We start from the raw sequence: 21,696 nt of genomic DNA, 5'->3' as shown, positions 1-21,696 counted from the left end.
TAGACAGACACAAATCACAAGAACAAGACACAGCTGGGGGGAAAAAGGCAAAGACACGAGGGCAGGGTGAATGGACACAGGAGGATCAAATCAACAATCACAAAAGAGAAAAACACAAGGACAGGAAGTAAAACAAGACATGAAACAAGGGGAAGAACATTTCAAAATAAAACAGGAAACAGAAAACCAAGATCATGACACTTAAGTGTTAAAACGGAAAACGAGCAGCCAACAAAGGAACAAGTCTGAGGCACTGCGCCCCCCCCCCCAATGGAAATCAGGGTGTTTTCTTTTTGTTTGTTTTTGTTTGTTTTATATACAGCGCTGGGTAACACGAGTGGTGCTAAGGATGTAAGACGTGTGTCCTCGCTGCTCCTGAGAATGTGACTTAATTTAATCAATCACAGCACAGTTCTGGTAATTTATTGTTGGAGTACATAGAACATATACATAAGATTCTTTGTATCCAATGCGCCCAAAATATCTTCTGCTCGTCAAAAATCCAAACCAGCGAGGGGAGGCCCCAACAAATCTACGCCTTTACCTGAACCGGCTAGCCCTACTCAACAGGCGGTTGAAGCTAATGTACTTGATGCAAATTATGATGAACTCCCTGAAAGCTGACATCTTTGGGAAAATTTACGCTTTGTCTTACAGTCTCCGTTCCAAGATTTCCTCTGTCCGGAAAGATTTAAAAGAGTCGATAGGGCCATTGCAAGAGAAGGTTGAGCAACACGGGTAAACTATGCTAGAGCTTGAGCTAACAGCTACAGATCATAGTGGCCGAATAACGGTGTTGGAGGCTGTAGCTAGCAAGCTGACGGCTCAAGCTAAACACCTGGATGACCGGTGCGAGGACCTGGAGGGGAGATCCAGGAGAAATAATATTCGGTTGGTGGATTTACCGGAGGGATTGGAAGGGCCTCGTCCTACTGAGTTTATTGCCAAACTACTAGAAGAAATACTTCGACTGGATGAGAAGCCCCTGCTAGATCGAGCACGCTGCGGGACAAACCCAAAGAGAGAGATGCACCCCGGCCATTTGTTGTAAGAGTACACTACTTCCACATTCGCAATGAGATTCTACGTCAGGCCGGAGAACTCTCTCCTCTCCTCTACCGGGGTAAGAAGATTTCCATCTTTGCTGACTACACCTCTACTGTTGCTAAAAAGCGGGCTGTTTTGGCAATGTTAAGCATCAGCTCCACTCATGTCCGGGCATCAAGTTTGGGCTGCTGTATCCGGCAGTACTCAGAATCACGCTGTCGAGCGGAGACACACACCGGTTCGAAAATCTTGTTACTGCAAATTACTTTATCAACAAAAACCTCAAGAAACCAGTCAATCCAAGTGGTGTGGGAAGTGACATGGGTGACCTAGCAGTGCTGGCTCCTGGCTTACACTCGATTGTTTACCTTTACTTGGACTGCATTTTCCAGTAAGTCATTGTTGCTTCCCATACTAATTATGGACGACTTCCCTAATGTGGAAACTTCTTGGTATTCTGTTATATTAGGTTATGTTAATTAGGTTATTAACTATCACTATTCTCTATTGGGTAGCTGTAGGTCGTAGTAGTACACTATGATGATGATGGCTGCAATGGAGCGCTTAGCACGTTCTATAACAGGGGTGTCAAACTCATTTTAGTTTAGGGGCCACATACAGCAAAATTTGATCTCAAGTGGGCCGGACCAGTAAAATCACAGTATAATAACCTATAAATAACGATAACTCAAATTTTTTCCCTTCGTTTTAGAGCAAGAAAGTACAAGTACATTCTGAAAATGTTCAAATTTAATGAACTATCTTTTTTACTAAACATTATGAACAATCTGAAATTTCTTAGAAAAAAAGGTGTAATTTCAACAATATTGTGCCTCAGTTTATAATTTACACATGTTCATTACAACTTACAGATCACATTGTATCTACAAAAGCACCGGTTTTGATACCCCTGTTCTATAAGGTTTGATCGGCGTGTCTCGTTTGGGGAGACACTTCTGCCAAGGTGGGAGGGGGTAACGTGGTCTGTTTACCACGAAGGGTTCTTCTATTTTGTGTTTTTTTCTAGATCCAGCCCGCGGGATGACTTTGCAAAGTGTAAAAATTACAGAGAAGACATTAACTATAATTAGTTCAATAAAAGCAACTGCTTTTTCAAATGTTTCCATTAAATGTTTCGTGCCTTTGTAGATACACTGTGATCTGTAAGTTGTAATGCACATGTGTAAATGATAAACTGAGGCATAATATTGTTGAAATTGCACTTGTTTTTCTTAAGAAATGTTAGGTTGTTCATACATAATGTTTTGTAACAAATACCACAAAAATAATTTAGTTTTTTAGATACATGTACCCGAGGCACAAAGCACAAGTGTTTTCATAACTGTATAAACATATTTTACTGCAAAATTAGTTTGCTTTAGTTAATATGTAAATGCAATAATTATCAAACAATAGAAATGTAACGGAGACAAACAACAAAATGTTTAAACCTGTTTACTGAATATTCCAGCCATTCTGTATTTTTTAACCTAGTGCTATCCCTAGAGCTTATTAAAACATTAACATTTTGTTGACACATGTGACTGTACTGTAGTTCTGCCGTCTGTTACAGTAAGATGCAGATAAATAAGAGCTAAAGGGCTGCTGTCGGCTAGTATAAAATAACTACACTGTAATGTCTATTTTGTTTATCAAAACTCACATATTGCTACTGTGTATATATAAATCTATATTTTGATGAAGAAAATAAACTTGAGACACAATTTTTTGCAAAATGTACTTTCACGACCTGTGGCTCTCACAAAATCCATATTTTGGATATAAATATTTGGGTTTCTTTTTTATAAAATCTCTAAGAAAAATAATGAATTAAATTCTAACTCCAGGACGTGTCACCCAGCCTGACTATTTTTTCCATGCTGCCTCTTTGTCCTTCCCTTTAGCCACATTCCCACTTTCCCAGGCCCCATCCATCCACCAGATACCCTCTCATTCACCTGCTCACCTGCTCCACTTTCCCTCATCAGGCTTGCAGTATATTACTGCCTTTTTTTTTTTACACCAACCTGACCCCTTTATCCTGAAATCTGGAACCTGTACATTTCTGCCTGTAAGCTTATGGACCTTCATCTTATCAATAAATCCCTCAACTGTTGCTGTCTGCCCGATGGTCCCAATTTGGGTCCTTTCACTTGGTGCTTTGCACTCACCTGCCAGGGCCATCCCCTGCTCTCAAACAAATGCATAACCTTCCTCATCATTTATGTACAGTTCCAAAGTAGATTTTGAAAATAACACTTGCTTTTCCTCTTACCTTTACTTTTACCCAAATGGGCCAAGTACGCAGTGCAGACTAGTATCTGGAGAGGTGCCGGTTCACCTCGCGGGCACTGCCGAGGTGCGCTTGAGCAAGACACAAGACCCCCACACTGCTTCCCGGACGCTGTATTGTAGCTGCACAGCTGCAAGGCAAATGAATGAGGCATGCTTGAGCCCTGCTAGCATAACATGGACAAGTTTGTGAAGTTTGTGAAAGCAGAGGATGGATCTTCACCAAATGTGCCAGCTTCCCAAGCTATATCATCTTCACCTTCACCAGTACAACGGTGGTAAAGGGGAGAGACCACAGTGTGTTGTGTCTAAAAATACTATCTTGTGATTGTTTGAAACCGAACAAGTTAAGACGCCACTTGGAGACAACACATCCGGAGCACAAAAAAAACTTCAGGAAAAAACTCATAAACTTGCTTGCGTGGCGCGGTTTCTATTTAGTTCTCTCTTCTCCTTTCTTCTGCTCTGTAGGTGTGTGTGCACGTGTGTGTGCGTCAGGTGCGAAGCCCCGCCCTTCGCAAAACGGAGCAAAGGAGCGAATGTGAATGCGCAAAGTAGACAGTACAAACTGAAACGTGCACATAAATTAGATAAATAGCATAAGCGTTTAGTTTATTTAATAAAAGAGCACCTGTCAATGTGAAAAGTGAGTTGTGAATAAAAAAAACAAATAAAAAAATAGAAAAAAAAAAAACAAAACACCTTGAATTTCAGGGGGGGGGCTCCGTTGGCTGGCAGCACCCCTCCAAGACAATGATAGGGGAAACACTGAGGTGGATGGAGTGACAGTAACAAAGACATCATACGTCACATTCATTGATGCCGATGATTTGATGTGGTCATTAAAGGTGTCATTTTTGCTGTCATTTTGCAGGTTTTAGTTTTTTCTCTCAGAGAGCTGGTTAATTTTAAAAGCCAGAAAGGTAATTTTGAGAAAATATGTTGAAAGCAGAAATGCTGTTACACAGTATTACAGTTAGACTTTTAATAATTCCACTGAAAAGGTGATTTGTCACTTTATTACTTATTTAGTTTTGTAATAAGTTGCAGTTTTATGAATTACATTGTTTAAAATAAATGTTGGTGGAGTTTGGGAACCACTGGGTTAAATGCAGAGTCTAAATTTCACTGTGTGTCCTCTTCTGTGTATATGTGTGACAATTAATACGATTCCAATTCTCCATTTCCACATCTGTTTGTGTAGCAAGCTAATAGATCTGTTGAGTACGCTATAATGTTTTATACGTTAAAAGGTCAATAAAGAGGTTGACGCTGTAAACTTAAATACAAGCGTCAATAAAGAGTTTGACAAAGACTACCAGGAATGGGTTGCAAAGGGAGTAAACCAGTTGAAGGGCCACAGGGGCCCATTGTTGATCTCATACTTTCAAAATATGGCCCTGATGGTTTAAAACATTTACAAGAATGGTGTGACAATGTTATTTTATACTATTTTAATTCTGCTATTTTAGACTATTTTAATTCTGCTATTTTAGACTATTTTAATGCTATTTTCAGACTCATTTACATCATCACTGTGATTATTGTACTGTAAATGCTCTTATTCTGTTGAATCTTGTACTAATTGTTATGTTTTTGCTGTGAAGCACTTGTATGAAAGGTGCTAAACAAATAAAGCTTATTATTATTATTATTATTATTATTATTATTATTATTATTATTATTATTATTATTATTATTATTATTATTATAAACCTGGCTCTTCACGTCACTGCAACACCTAGAATCAACCAACACCTACACTCACATCCTGTTTATAGACTTTAGCTGAGCTTTAACACCATCAATCCTCCCACACTCTTCACTTGGCCCAGCTCTATGCTACTGGACACTGGACTTTCTTAGAAACAGAATTAAATCTGTCATGGTTAACAACGTTACATCACGCCCTCTGAGCCTCAGTCCTGGTGCACCACTAGGCTGTGTGTTATCTCCTCTGCTTTTCTCCATTTATATTTATGCGGATGACACAACTATTATTGGTCTCAACAACAACAACAACAACAACAACAACAACAACAACAACGATGAGACTCAATACCGACAAGAGATGACTAGGGCTGGAGACAACAACCTATTACTTAATACCTCAAAACAATAGAAATTGCTTTCGACCTCAGGAGGAGGACAGACATCAAAGGCCCGGTCCATATCTCTGACCAACCCATAACCCTGACAGACTCTTCAAATTCCTCGGCATCTACATCAGTAAAACTCTGAAATGGACCATTAACACCAATCAATTCATGAAAGAGGCCAGCAAAGACTGTGCTTCCTCAGGCAACTGAAGAAGCATCATGTCAAAAAACACCTGCTGGTACACTTCTATAAAGCATCATAGAGAGCATCCTGACATCATCTCTCTGTCTGGTATGGGAGCTCAGACGGTCACACCAAGAAGGAACCTCGGTGGATTGTCACTAAAGCCTCCAACATCATTGGCTGGGATCTTACTTCAGTTGACTCACTTTACACAAAGCGCACCTCAACCAGGCAACTAAAATAATCAGTGACCCCTCCCACCCAGCCCACCACTTCTCCACCTCTAGAAGGCGCTTCAGGTCCAGCTCAACCAAGACCATCCGCTTCAAAAACAGCTTATTTCCCACAGCAGTCAGAGCACTTCACTCTCCTCGCTAACCCCCTTTACAAGAAGTTCCTATATAGTGACCTATGTTTCTCTAAAGGCACTGCACTGAAGTTGTGATCTCAACATATCATATCATGTGTTTCCTTTTCTGTTTTCTGGTTATGGTGTCTGTTGTTCTTTCCTTGCACTGAAACTGAGCTACCATGCTGTACCGAACAATTACCACCATCACTGTTGTGTGGCAATAATAAAGTATCTATCTATCTATCTATCTATCTATCTATCTATCTATCTATCTATCTATCTATCTATCTATCTATCTTTTGCGCATATGTGTGACCACTGACCATCTCAAAGTTTTGAAGTTGGGAAAAAACACATCCTACAAATACTTTGCACAACTCCATGGATAAATACTTTTATCTATTTGGTATGAAGACCGTCTGTCCAGCACGGAGGCCTTTGGGATGGACTAGAACTGACTGCAGGTCAGGCTTATCGAACAACATCAGTGTTGGGCCTCACTAATGCTCTTGTGGTTAAATGGGAGAAAATCCCTGCAGCAGGTTCAACATCTGGTGGAAAGGCTGAAATCAGAAGGATGGATGATGTTAAAGCAGCACATCCAACCATAGTGTCAGACTGACATGTGATGTTTGGGTTTCCACTTACTTTTGGCTACGTAGTGAAGTTTTTCGATGTACTGCTTTACACACAAAACGGGAAAGATTATGGAGATAGAGAGAGTGACAGATGCAGAGAGAGAGATAATCCGTAAAGTGAGGATGAGGTTGAGACAAAGGGAGCAGTGCTGAAGGCATTCTCTCTCCTTTTATCTGTGGATGACTTGTATCAAAGGTCTCTCCCCCAGGAGTCCCGTCTCTGCTTGGTACTGTCCTCTAACTGGCTCCTTTTCATTAGCTGTGGGATTTCTGAGACTCTTTGGAACTGTACTGGCATATCAATGTGCAGTCCTCTCTCTGCTGATTGGCCAACTGGACCACTGGGGGTCTTTGATGGGTCATTGTGTGCTTTACTGTGTATAACCTTTGTTATTCCTTGTCCAAACACTGAGATCAGCTGTACTTGGATTAACTGAATATGTAAACAAATTTACGTGACGGTTTATGGAACATTCTATGAAAAAGGTGAGAGTTCTGAGAATATAACCGAACGCTTGGTGACGCACCTCTTTCAGTGTGTTGCTGCTACCTCTGGTCCAAATTAGGTGGAAGTAGTTAAGCTCACATAAACAGCAACATTTTAAGTGACAGCATGAAAACTGTTTCATCAAAAACATGCGGTGAAACCCTGCCTTAAAGAGGAACTCCACACTGTGTCCCCCTTTACACATAATAGAGTCTTGTTGGCACAAGGTGTATACAGTACAGGTGATTTTATTTTTACAAAAATACACATTCAGTGTGTGAAAACTGCTTTTTCTGCCCAAAATGTGCTTGTATATGTCTACTTGGATTTGACATTTCACCTGTCACACATGTTACGATATTTGCAAGAGTCCAAGGTCCATATGTTCATATTTCAGCTGCAAGTATGAATAGCAGTTTGTGCCCCTCACACATAGCTGCTAGTTGCGTTAGCATTAGTCACTCTGATCATTGCAACTGGAAAAACTACATCGTACATGAACGGGATGTATTCCTCTTCAGTGGCAGTTAACACAACACACGGTAACTGTGCTGTGCTCAGACCTTTACAACAGAGCCTCTCTTGGTAGAAACCCTAGCTACACAGATACCCACACAGTGAGTCTCTTAAAGGGCCTTAAATGTTCTTCCACCAAGCCCTTGGTCTCTCCAGTCTGTGTGTCTGTGGACAGACTTTGTCACAGAGATAGTGTCACAACCAAGATCAAAATGAAGGCTGAGTACGAAGATAGGTGTCGTTGGGACTTGCTAAAACAGATTTTAACTTTTTTTGACTGAAGTGGAACATTGGTCACCAAAATCATCAAACTGGAGCCATAAAACGATAAATGTACAAAATAATCGCCTTCTATCTTGTGCTTTTATGACTGTTGTGTAATGTGTATAATGCAAATCAAATGCAATAAACTACAATCAGCAACTCCCAGTCTCATCAATGGTCAGGATACATACAGTCCCTTTTACTGTAGCATTATGCATTGTAGTTTGGCAGTGTAGCTCTGACCAAGTGATGCTCTGGAACATAACTTGACCCTGTGATACTCAGATACTGTCACGGACCTCACAACCCGTTTTTCATTCATTATCCTCTTCCTGAATCAAAACTTCTGTGTAACGTTTAAAAAAACAATGAACAAAAGCTGAGAAGGGATGTATCTGTATCTCTTTTCTCGTCTGCCTATTGTCAGTCCCTCTGCACAGAGCTGCCAGGTACAAACAAGAAATATCCTCTATTGTTCTACAAACCATGGAAATGTTCTAAGTTACACATTCTCCTGTAGGTAGCAACAGTGTCATTGATTTCTTGTTTCCACAACTGTACTGCTCCCCGTACAAGCAATCTTAGTGAAAATCAGAGTTGTAGTATTTGCAGTGGCAGTAACAAGAGGAGTTTAAGTTGCTGAAAGGAAAACGTTTAGAGAACTAGCAGTTGTAGCAGCAGTAAAAGCAGTAGTGGCAATGATTCATCATTTTCGTTCATTATCCTATTAGGATTGTTAGAGCTTTATTGTGTATCAGTGGTTTCAGCCTGTATTCGTTTTTTCCTCAATTTTCTGTTAATTTGGGAATCACAGAGACATAGCAAACAAATGGATGTAAAAACTTAAAAAATATTTAATGATTAATTTTGTAAGCTATATGAATGGTCTAAGTCAATGCTTAAGTACCAAGCATAGGTCAATCTCAAACAAGTCTACAACCATAATAGCAAAACTTTGAGGCTGGACTTGAGCTGCATGCATTGACCCAAATAGTTCAAATCTTCGTAGCAACATGCTTTTTACCTTAGCAGGTATGCAAACATGTGGTAGCTGAGTCTGGTAGGAATGGTATTTGATTTGCAGGTATTCGGCAATCAACCCAAATTTTGGATACATTAAAATATTATTCTGACAATTGTACTTTAGTAAAAGCCAGGTATCAAAGTTATGATGATGTCTGGGGACCATGACCGTTTGTACCAAACGTTATGGCAATCCATCCGATAGTTGTCGGTATATTTTATTCTTGACCAATGTGGTGGACTAACCGAGCAACTAGCTGACATCCCTAGCCTGCCATTTTTGGACGAGGACACAGATCTAGGACTAGTACAAATGGGTGTTGAATTACAGGCACCCAGGGATGTCACTGCCCTGCTCCTGGACCTGATGGTCTGTTGGAACTGCACTGCAAACACTTAATAAATGTGCTTGGTACTGAGTTACTGACAGGTTTGGAGATCACAGATACAGTGAATCACACAGGAGCGCTCTTTAGGTTGTACATTGAAACTGTAGGCGAATACCATGATGTTGTGATTACCACAGTCCAACTGTGTCTTACAACCGAGTTACAACAAAGTTATGGATACATTTAAAAAAAAGACCAGTTACTTTAAAGATATGTTCTTACAACGATGTCATTGTGTTAAAGTTCATTGTGTAGTTCTGAGCCACCTGCTCCAATGAAATAGGGGGCAGTATATCACCTGTAAACTGGTCCATACAATCTAAAGTCATCAACCATCCAAACCAACAGTTATTAAAAAACAGCTAAAGTATGCATAAGTATGTACATATAGTATGTTTATATTTTAGTTGTAGTAGTTTTTCATATTATTTGAAGAGTATTATAGTGTATTCTTTGTATCGTATTCTACAGCTATATATCTCTCTGATCTCTTGATATATTTACTGTGTATTTCTTTACTTTTTCAGTCTGTCAGTCAGTTCATTAGAGCAGACTGCTGACACTCTGAGAGTCTAAATATCTTATCATTGCTCTCTTATAATCTTCACATGGATCTCATATATCTGTGTTTCCTGTGCCACTGGGGGCTGTACGCTCCGTGTAACGTTATGTTTTATATCGTCTCGGGTCCGGGCGGCAGAGACGAGGGAACGACTTGTGTTCTTGCGGACATAGCACTGCTTTTTTATTATTTATTATTTATTATATATTATTTTTTAATTATTTATATCCTGGGAGAAGAGCGTGCAGCGGTTCAGATACTGACTTCAGTAGATATCTCTGCAACACATCACAGACGTCTCTGACATCAACACTGTTACCTCTTCACACTCTGGTGATAATGTTAGTTCATTGTTTTAATGTTTTAAGTTTAAATTCTGGCAGATCTTACATATTGCACCTTTATACAGTATTCTTTGTTTTATTTATTAAAAAGTAGTTTATTTTTTTTTTTAAACATGACTCGTAAAAAAATAATGAACGTTGTGTTTAAAGACAGGGTGTCTTTAAGGTTCTGTATATGTACATTTCAGTTGGTCATAAAGCACTGACAGAAATTGCACAAGAGTAAGACAACATGATAGTGTTGGGGGCTCAAATACACTGTGTTTACAGTATATAGGAGATAAACTAAAATATATAGGCCAACCTAACAAGATATAACCTAATACATCACCTACAATTATATAGTTAGGTAAGGAACAGTCATCAGTAAGTTAAAAGAAAGTACTCATGGCCAGTGCAGCTGATCTGGGAAATGAGGCTGTGTCTGTACTCATAGAGTCTGAGCTGTCATACCAGCATCAGCAGGTTGCTTTGGCTCCCTATGTAGACAGCCTGATGCAATCTAGAAGTAAACAATCATTGTATCAAAATGCATTCACATATCACATGTGTCTTTATGCTCACTAAATCCTGCAACACACAGACTGCATGGTATAAGGACCATGCACTGTGACAGTGTATGTCCTGGTGCACACGCAAGTTTCAACAGAATTGCCACCCGCGAGCTTGTGTACGTTTTGACTAAGACAAATAATAAGCTGGTTGGTTCACATCGACACAGTGACAAATCAACTACCGACCCAGTTTTGAAAGGACAAGTGAAACTCTGATCACCTTCCAGCCTGTTACAATGAAGAACATCGGACAAGATGCACTGGTTAAATTTCACACGTGTATCAGTGATGCAGCACATGAGAATGATCAACTTGTGCTCTGCTCCTGAGCCGTACCAGAGATGTTAGATGTGTGAATGAATCGTTCTTTTTGAATGAGTCAACTCAATTCTCAAACAGGAGTGACTACAAATGATGTGGCCTGTCCCTAAACCCGCCCGTACCTGTATGGTGCATGTGGAGTTATCCACAGGAGCCAGGTTCACATCCGAGAGCCGCTGGTCTAAACTCTTGTTCAGCGCAACTCTCGTTCAAGACTCAGCGTATACCTCCCTGAGCCGAAAAATGAGTCGATCATGAGCACACACAAACTAGGCCGCTGTTCAGCGACAGACTCTTGTTCAGCAAGCTAACCAAATAGCACAAAGCACACACACACACTGAGCCAAGAAAAACAAGTGAGTCACAGCCACTGTTCAGCGGCACAATGCACACTGAGTCGAAGTTTAGGCTTCTATTTAGCTTGTGTGTATATGATCGTGGCATGTTGTTTATTTATTACTAAAAGCTGTGGAAGGTAGCAAACCTGTGTGTGTGTGTGTGTGTGTGTGTGTGTGTGTGTGTGTGTGTGTGTGTGTGTGTGTGCGTGCGTGCGTGCATGCGTGTGTGTGTGTTTGTGTGTGTGTGTAGTTTATTAGTCGGTTCGGTATGACACAAACTGGGTAATATAAAAGAACCGGTCCTCTCATCACTGAGCTGTTGTGTTCACTGTTGTTGGTCGACATGAACATCAACATGAAGCAGAATGAGTTCAGGAAGCGCTACACATACAGTATGTTGGGTGTCAATGCCTTAAATTGTTCATAAATATAAGCAATGAATATAAGCTATTCAGAATCAAATTATAACCCATTTTTAAACAATGTAGAATATTGTCTGATGGGCTTCCATACTGATCAGTTGACAGTTTTTAAACCCTGAAAGGCCAGCATGCTCACAGGGTGACATGTCTGAAGGGGAATATACCTGACAGCCTGCTTGAAGTGGAAGCAGGCTAGTGGAAGCAGACAGGGGGAAACAGAGTGGTAAGAAGACGGGAGGTCTGGCTGTCTCTGTTAACTTTCAGTGGTATAACTCATGTTATGAAGACTTTGCACGCCATTGTTGTTTACATTCCACTATCTGCTGTGTTATTGTGGGACAAATGCAATCCCAGCGCCCCCATACCAATCTGTCCTGTCCTGATACACTTCTAACAATGTGAAAACTGTGCACCAAGAGAAAATAAAATCCTGGACCTCTTGTATATCAATATGAAGGGCCACACAGCTCTTCTTCCCTCCCCCTTCCTCAGAGAATCAGACCAGCAGGCCAGCAGACTCAACAAACTGGTAAAGAAGCAGTGATGTTGGTACTTACACGCTGTGCGTCTCTGACTCCAAAAACCGAAAGGATGCAGTAAACTGACTATCAACCTACCAGCTACCTTTTTCTATCTTGCACAGATGGAATCCTGCAGTCATACTCTTTGGGGAGACTGAATGCCCTTACTGCAATAAGACCAGTCCTCGCCACACAGATGTTCTTTTAGCAATCAAGGCTACACACCTGTTGAATAAACTCACATGGCCACTATTCAATGCTGTTGATGACGACCCGAAGATGCTTTACTGTCAAGGGGATGCAATGTGTTGAAGAAATATTTCTTACCGTCTGGGCATATATCTTATATATAGATATATATGTAGAGAGAGAGAGAGATAGAGAGAGAGAGAGAGATAGAGAGAGGAGAGAGAGAGAGAGGAGAGAGAGAGATAGATGGAGAGAGAGAGAGAGAGAGACAGAGAGAGAGAGAGAGAGAGAGAGAGAGGAGAAGATAGATATAGAGAGGGATAGAGAGAGATAGAGAGAGAAGAGACACAGAGACAGAAGAAGAGAACAAGAGATAGAAAGAGAAGGGGAGAGATAAGATACACATGATACAGAATATAGAGAGATATACACATATACAGAAGATATATATATATATATATATAGAGATGATAATAATATAAATTATATACACATATACATAATACAATAGATATGTGTATAATATATATAATATATATACATATATATATATATATGTATATATATATATACACTATATTATATCATATACACATAAGTACATATATATTATATTTATATGCTATATATATATATATATATATATATATATGTATATATATATATATATATGTACAGTATATATAATAATAATAATAATATAGCCATCAAAAAAATCAAACACATGTTATTATGGACCCACTCATATGACCACCTCCGGACTCATTACATTAAAAACTTATCAGCATCAATGAGGAAGAGCTCTGTGGTGGGGCTGGAACTGGCCTGGTCTCAGTGGTGGAGAGGAAGATGAAGGATAACCCCTCTCATCCTCTGCGATGACTTGTGGCAGATGTGCAGCTCATTCAGCCACCAGCTCATCCCACCCAGCTGCAAAGCAGAGCGCTTCAGGCTCATTCATACTTACTGCCATCACAGCAGTGGAGACCACAGGCAGTGACTCGGACCAGCCAGCGCTGCACATATTGCACACCAAATACATATATTTATTATATTGTATTACAAATGATACTATATTTCTAGGTATTATTGTTCATTATATATTATATTACACAATGCTTATTCATGCTATATTGCTGTACTATACTGTACATTATGTTAAACTATATCACTAACCCTCCCCAAACCACAAACACACACATCATTTGTCTGACACACTCAGGATACTCACACTATTCTCACACTATTATCCATTGTCTCTCTGTTGGACTGATTTATATATTTAGTTGTATATTCTGCTATACTTATTATTCATTATATATTATAATACAGTATACTACACTGTATTCATACCATATTATGCTATACTATACTTGTTGAGTCAAACTGGAGCGCTCTAGAAACGAATAGGACCTAGTACAAGAAAAACTAAATCAAAAAGAATCCAAAAATAAAATGGGATATTCATGAAGCAAAGCGGATGGAAGCAATCTACCTGAGTGCTGCCCAGAGCAATAAAGAGCAGCACTGTGCGTCACAGAGCAGCGCAGAAGTGGACAAACAAACGCAACGCTGGGAGAGGATGCTGCTTCTTGACAGTGGCGTGAACTGAAGACTGAATTATCTACCAAGACCGGAGAGTAGCCGGTAAGAGGCTGAACTTTAGAACAGTGTGAGAGACTGAACCTGGCGCAGATCACTGCTGGAGATTAGATTATATGTGGCTCGGTACATTGATTTATGCTGTGAAGCACTTTGGGCTGCAATTTTTGTATGAAAGGTGCTATACAAATAAAGCTTATTATTATTATTATTATTATTATTATTATTATTATTATTATTATTATTATTATTAAACCCTTTGTTATACATGTGCGCAATATGGCTTGTTTGTTTCCTTTATATATATTGTTTGTGGTGGTAAAATTTCTATTTAAGGATATGATGGTACTTTTAAAGTGGAAGCGCATACAATGGTGGTGATAAGATGTTGATTGTTTTTTATTTGCATTTGAAGTATATCCTGTTCAAATTTGGTCACAAACATGGTGCAATAATGAATGATAAAAATAGGAAAAGTAGTTAGTGGTAAAGGCTTTCAACTACAGCCTGTTATGAGCTTGTGCTATATATAAAAAACATATATATTTATATATATAATTGTCTCTTTTCTGTTTTTTCTATTCAAAAGTTTTTCACCTTTTGCCTAAACACCTAACGACTAATGCTAAATCTAAGTGATTGATGGAACCAATGGAACTGTCTATCTAAACTAGGGGTGTCCAAACTACGGCCCGCGAGCCAACTGCGGCCCTCGGTCCATTTTTAATTGGTATAATGTATAAAAGTATAATGGAATATGGCCCAGCTAGAAACTTGCACTAGAATTTATTGTACTTCTTAGTTCTAACACAGAAACACAGTTTTGACTTGTCAGCTAATTTAAAACATCACGTGTCAGATAAAGCTTGTGCTTTAGATTTTTACTCGATTGCATGTGATGAGAGCACAGATGCGACAGACACCGCACAGCTGTTCATTTTTTTTGCGGAGAGTTGACGATAACTTTTGCGTTACGGAAGAGCTGCTTGGTCTTAGGAGTCTAAAGGGCACAACATAATTCGAGCACGAGGACTTTACCACAGAGAATTTCAAGCTTTCCTGTCTGATGTCGATGCTGAATATGGGGACGTACTCCACCATTCTGATGTGCGCTGGCTGAGTCGCGGCTCCGTGCTGGAGCGGTTTTATTCCCTGAGATCAGAAACCGACCTGTTTTTAAAAGAGAAGGACCGACCTCTTCGTGCGCTGAGAGACCCTCCATGTTTGGTAGACCTGACATTTTTAGTTGATCTTATTGGTCATCTCAACACTGAACAAGAGCCTACTGCGCACATGAAAGCATTCTGTGTGAAGCTCCGTCTCTTTGAGACACAACTACTCAACTTCAATGCTGCGCACTTCCCCACGCTGTCCGAAATAAAATGTGCTTTTCCAAAGGCCAAGCTTTCTGATAACAAGGGGAAATATGTGTCTGTGATCACGTCTCTCATCTCATGTCACGTCTCATCACAGCATTCAGTCAGCACTTCCAAGATTCTTCTATCATTGAGAAATAAATCGAGCTGATTAATGCAGAAGAAGTTTAAGAGAGTCTGCAACTATATAAACTTATATAATAATAATTATATACGATAATTCCCTGAAGAATCAACATCAGCTTCTCTCCCTCCCGACTTCTACCGGAGCTTGGGAAAGTTTCCTCTGATGAGACGCCGCACACAAAGAATGCCTGTTCGGCTCATAAATGTGAGCAAACATTTTCTCTGAATAAAAGCAGATTGAGAACCAAAATGAGCGACAGCATCTCTGTGATGTCCTTCGTATCTCAAACATCAAACTTACTCCTGACCTGCAGCATCCTTCAGTCCAAAGCGCAGCATCACTGCTCCCACTGAGTGCAACGCTGTTCCCATTACAGGAGAGTTAAAACATATATTACACAGTATTTATGTAAGGTACATTTTTCAATAAATTCAGTCAACATTTGTTGAAAACATTTTCTAACTAACATTAGTTGATGTGTTAACAAGCCCAATAACTTATTTGTTTAACAAGCTTGAGATATCCCCCCCCAAGCAATCTGAAGCTCCTGTTTTGAGAATGAGCTGCAAACACTTATTGTAACAGATTAAATGAAACTGCCAAGTTTTTGTCTTGTAACGCGGTTATCTCCTTTGTGGCCAAATAACCTTCTATCAGGACTTTTTACATGTTTACACATAAATGCAGAGTTACTTGTCCACTATGAAGGTCACTGCTACATAATCTAACACTCCCACAACACCAACATTGGCCATCACAATTAGCATATTGAGTTATGGCCAAAAATGGATTTTGCAAGGTTACTGACCTTTGTCAACCAAATGCTAATAAGTTCATTCTTGAGTCCAAGTGGACGGTTGGGCAAGATTTGAAGAAATTCCCTCAAGGCGATTCTATGATATCATGATATGAGGTCACAATGACCTTGACCTTTGACCCCCAAATTCTAATAAGAATTTGAAAGGAAATTACCTCAGGCATCCAAATATTTCAAGGATGGAAGTCTTATTATGCATATTTGTTCTGAATGCATAGCGGACAAACAATGTTACTAACTTTGTATAGAGAGTTATATCCATCCATTACTTTTAGGAAACATTTTCTTTAACGAGGACGCAAAGCATCTGTTGTTTTCTGCCTCATGCTGCTTCCAACTGTCTCAGTTAATATTATAGTTTTATACATACTGTACTTAAATTGTTTGTCCACGTTTACATTCACATTCAGTTCACGAGAATGGCACAGACAGATGTACGTATGAAAACCCCAAAATCATAAGGGCTCTGACTTTGGCTATCGGCGGCGCAGAGGCATACAAACATTTGGAATGAAGCGTGCAACTATTCACGGTGTGAGTGGAAGGTACCAGAGCAACATTGGAGTGAGAGATAAAGCAACGCTCCAACTTTTTCTTTAATCTGCGCTCCATCCCCCACATGCTCTGGTTAACACACTGGTATCTAACACAAATACGGCTGAGGTTGAAGAGAATGTCATTAGTTTTGCAAAAAAGAATTCCGACTGGTGGCGCTAAATGAAAAGTGAAGCGATCACAAAAATCAGAAAAATGTATCGTCTGGGAACCATTAATTAAAAAGATATTATTATTGTAGCGTGTGTTTACGTAATCAAATATATTTACAAGATTCCTTATCTGCACAAAATATCTGTAAAGTTCTAATGGAAGCAGGCCTAAGCATTTTTCAGGGGGTTGGTCCTTTATGAAGACATCACAGCCATTTAAAGTGTCTTCTTGGAAGAGAATAATAATAATAATAATAATAATAATAATAATAATAATAATAATAATAAGAAGAAGAAGAAGAAGAAGAAGAAGAAGAAGAAGAAGAAGAAGAAGAAGAAGAAGAAGAAGAAGAAGAAGAAGAAGAAGAATACATTTTATTTGTAAAGCGCCTTTCCAAGCTAAAAGCAATCTCAAGGCGCTACAAAGAAGAAGCCAGCGATCGTGGCAGAAGATCTCTCAGGGTCTGGTTCCAATTAAAGAAGAATGGAGACCAGGACAGTTGGATTATGGAGGGACTGGCTACTGAAGGTGGAGGGTAAGAAACTGCCAAATGAACACACACTGCATTCCTTATGTGTCAGTAGGAAAAAAGAGATAAAGGACACCTATAGTTATAGTCTTATGTTGTACTGTACTATACTATATTATATATATATGACTGCTATCATTATTACTAACTTCATCGGGATATTTTGAAATTGTTGCTGTTTTTTACATTTTTACAATGGACACAACTATTACATAATAGAGATTTTCTCTCATCAAGAGTGCAGACATTGACACATTTCACTCGTTCGACACTCATGCTCTTAAAAAGAACATTATCTGTACGGATAGGCCAATCATTTCATCTGAGCTTTCAGCTCAACCCTACTTGATTCTTAAAGCTTAACAGATCATTATGTTTTAGGTTCTGGTGACTGTTCAAATCCTTCATTAAAAAGATATTCTACATGCTATCAAGTGTGATATAATGTAACACAGGAAGGCCATATGGTCAAATTCAAATAATTTATTTAATATGAAATAACAATAACTTTTTCGATTAATAATGGAAACCGTGACACTTCTAACATCTAGTGAGCAGATAATAATAAACAGAGATGTTCCTGACTTTTTAAACTTCTCTAAACAATGTCAGCACAACATCTGGAGCTTTCAATAATATCATGATCTTCATCATCTTATGGGTTTTTTTGTTATATCATTAGGATCATGACCATGACATGTGGTGAAATTGTTTTTTTCAATTGCTGTCTATAAAGTCAAGAATTAATTTGACAAATAAATGTGCTGCTGCGCAGTATCTATGTGTTATCGCTTATAACCTAACAACATGTAAAGGGCATGCCAATGTCATTGTACTGAGAAAGGCTTTCATACGGCATCCACCAATGTCCTGTCATCAGACATGTGAGCTCCGTTAAACTTAACATGAAATATGCAGCATGTTGAGGGCTGGATGCATCCGTATGGTGGATGCTTCACAGGAGGTGTCAGAGCAGGTGAGGCAGCAGATAAATCCGACAATTTATCTCCAGCTGTCAGACTTGGAGGGAGAGGCAGCCATAGAAGCTCATTTCTGTCAATATGCCACAAAGCTCTCGCAAGCTGATGATTTGGACACAACAGAAGGAAGTGAAGGGAAGGGAAATTACTCGTCATATTGCCATGAAATATTGTTTTGATATTCAGGGACACCAAGATATTATTATAATCATATTAGTGGCCCGCTAACGTTTCCTTTATTGCCAAATTCAAGCAAAAAATCTAATGACAAAAACACCTTTCTTTCAGAACCACCCTCAAAATAATCTTAAAATGTTATTCCCACTACTTGTAGAGCTGGAGAAGCACACACACAGTCAACACCTGTGTGGTTGACAGTGCTGCTGGTTGCTGGCCTGTAGCCAGGATTTCATAAATACGGTGGTCATAAATCCAAATATCCCAAAGCCTGAAGACATGTTTGACTAGCCACTCAAAATGTATTTATATTAGTAATATTATCTTTTGTTTTATTCATTAATTCGTGTAATATTAATCATAGTTTGTGAAAATGTTGTCCTTCCCAAATGCCGTTTAAAAGGCTTTTCCACACTAAAATTCTAAACTCCTTTATTTCAATTTAAATTCATGTGTATAAACAATCCAATATAATTAGCTTTAGTCTAAAATGTATTCAAATCACAACCCACCATGTGTAATTTGTGTGGAAACTTATTCATTGTTAAAATACCCAAATTCCAAATGAGGATACTGTGAAGTAAATAACTCCTGATTGTATTAATTCACACTTGATGATTATCACATGTATTTGTCCACCTCAATCAATATGTATTTTTGCACAAAATGTATAATGAGCACTATATTAGTTATGAATGTAAAACACATCAGGTACGCTTCTCCTTTAAAAAGTTACAGGTCTACAACCATCTCGTCATAACGCTGCTCTCCAAGGGGCATGACCGCGCCAACATGGACCAATGGGAAGAGACTACACCCTTGTTTGTTGAACTAGTCAAATTGTTTATGAGAATTTTGTACACTTCCTGCTACACCAACAGATGGTTAACTGATTTAGTTCGGGCTGTGGACTTGGTGACGCAGAAAGTGCCCTCGGCTGAGAGTATTATCAAAATGCTGTTATCATTAGTGATGACGAGATGAAGCTTCATGAAGCATTGAAGCTTTCCATCCAATTGGTTCACTCATGGGCCGAAGCTTCATGGTGCTTCATTTGCTCTACTGCGCCATCAAGTGGACAATAAATGTAAAACCGGCGAAGTGCAAGGCTGCGGTGGATGTAAAGTATCTTTGCCCTGAAGATTCTTTGACGCACACATAAGACTGAATATTATGTTCTATTCAAAAATAAAGATTGATGTTATTATGTGTTATTGAGAAGAAAGTGCCCTGAAAAAAATGTGGGCTTTTTATGCCTTAAATGACAGTGCAGTTTAAGATTGGACAGAGAGAAGGGGAATGACATGCAGCAAATAGCAGCAGGTCTGTTTCGAACCCCGGGACGCTGCGGCAAGCATTTGAATGTGGGTCATCTGCGCCACCAGGGATGTGTAATGTACACGTTGGATGTACATTATCTTTTCAAAATATTTAGATTTGGTATCTTTACTTGCTCATAAGGAACATGATGCTGGCGTGCATAACAATTGTTTCGCTAGTTGGCTGGCTCAATGATCCAATACAAACGCAATACCAACAACTCAACAGCTACAACGCATACAACAACAACAACAACCCACACATTCGCGGTTATATAAAGTGTTGATTATGAGGGGGCTCAATTGCAGTTCGCGCCCCCTTATATTTCGAATCGTACGCCAAACCCGAATCAGTCACGTGGTACGGCAGGTTCGCGAGGCTTTGAACGTCATCACATACGTCATCAACACAAGCCTCGATACGCGCTAGTTTGCTGGATTGATTTGAAAGTCATAGTGTCCTCAGAACTTTTAAACCCTACAATACTGACTAGGATGCAATTGTCAGAGGAACTTTCACGATCTATAAACTTTTTCATACATAGGCCTACAGTATAATTGTGGAAAAACTGGATAGGAAGTATGCTATAGCGCACCATCGAGTCTACATTAGTAAGGCTAATGTTCTAACTCTGCACTCAAAAGGGCATATGGCATGCAGATAATTAATAAAGCAGCAAACAACTATGTGCTTTGTAAAGATATAGTGGAGTAATGTCTACCTGAGCAGAGAACAAAGTCACACTCCTCTGTGTTTATGTAGCCCGTCCGGCAGCAAGAGCTGAGTGGCAGGTGTGGGGCTAGCTAATGGCCGCCACTGTGCGCTGTGCTCATACGGAGGTTACCGCTGATGACGTTGTCTCGATCAACGGTGTTGTCTCGGAAACATAATGAGCACCCTCTGGTTCCCCCTCAGGTTAACACTGTTAGCTCTGTCAGCACTGTTGCCCATGTTTGCACTGTTAGCACCATTAGCTGCTAGCTGCCCGCCAACCCATCGCCATGTTGAGAGTCGTGAGGAGGCAATACCGATGCTCAGAATTCTGTCTCGAGGACTTTTAACATCCAGTGCAGAGCAACAAGTATTCATAACATTTCCCTGATGAATGAAACAAAATATTACCCACATTGGTTAACAATAGCCTACTTTTCCTTTGGACTTTTAGAGATATTAACCTAAATTAATTCCCTGGGCCACAGCCAGCTGATCCTTACCTTAATCTTAAAATCGAGAAAATATAATTAAATAAAAAATATAAACAATACTTCAGGAAGATTTAAGGCAGGTTGATACAGCTTGTCGAACTGTGGGAAATACTGAACGATGACATAATATACCACTCATGCCTTTCTCAAACCTTTAACCCGCTGAAGGCTTTGCTCCACCTACAAACATTGGATGGAATGAAAGTGATTCCATCTGACTGAGTTTGGTAAGACAGTGATGAATGAGGCAGACTGCTGAAAACAACTCATTCAGAGAGGGAATGAATTAAAACTCATTCATTTCTGCAGGATC

General features: G+C 39.4%; 1 protein-coding gene across 1 annotated transcript in view; it reads right to left on the bottom strand.

Moving 5' to 3' along the window:
• LOC115018238 (melatonin receptor type 1B-B-like) overlaps positions 1 to 21,696 on the bottom strand; it is a 60,016-nt gene that overhangs the window by 37,801 nt on the left and 519 nt on the right. The window lies entirely within an intron of this gene.

Source organism: Cottoperca gobio, chromosome 13, assembly GCF_900634415.1.
Source record: "Cottoperca gobio chromosome 13, fCotGob3.1, whole genome shotgun sequence".
Classification (NCBI taxonomy): Eukaryota; Metazoa; Chordata; class Actinopteri; order Perciformes; family Bovichtidae; genus Cottoperca; species Cottoperca gobio.
Note: the sequence above shows the minus strand (reverse complement) of the source record. Positions and strands in the feature narration are given on the sequence as shown.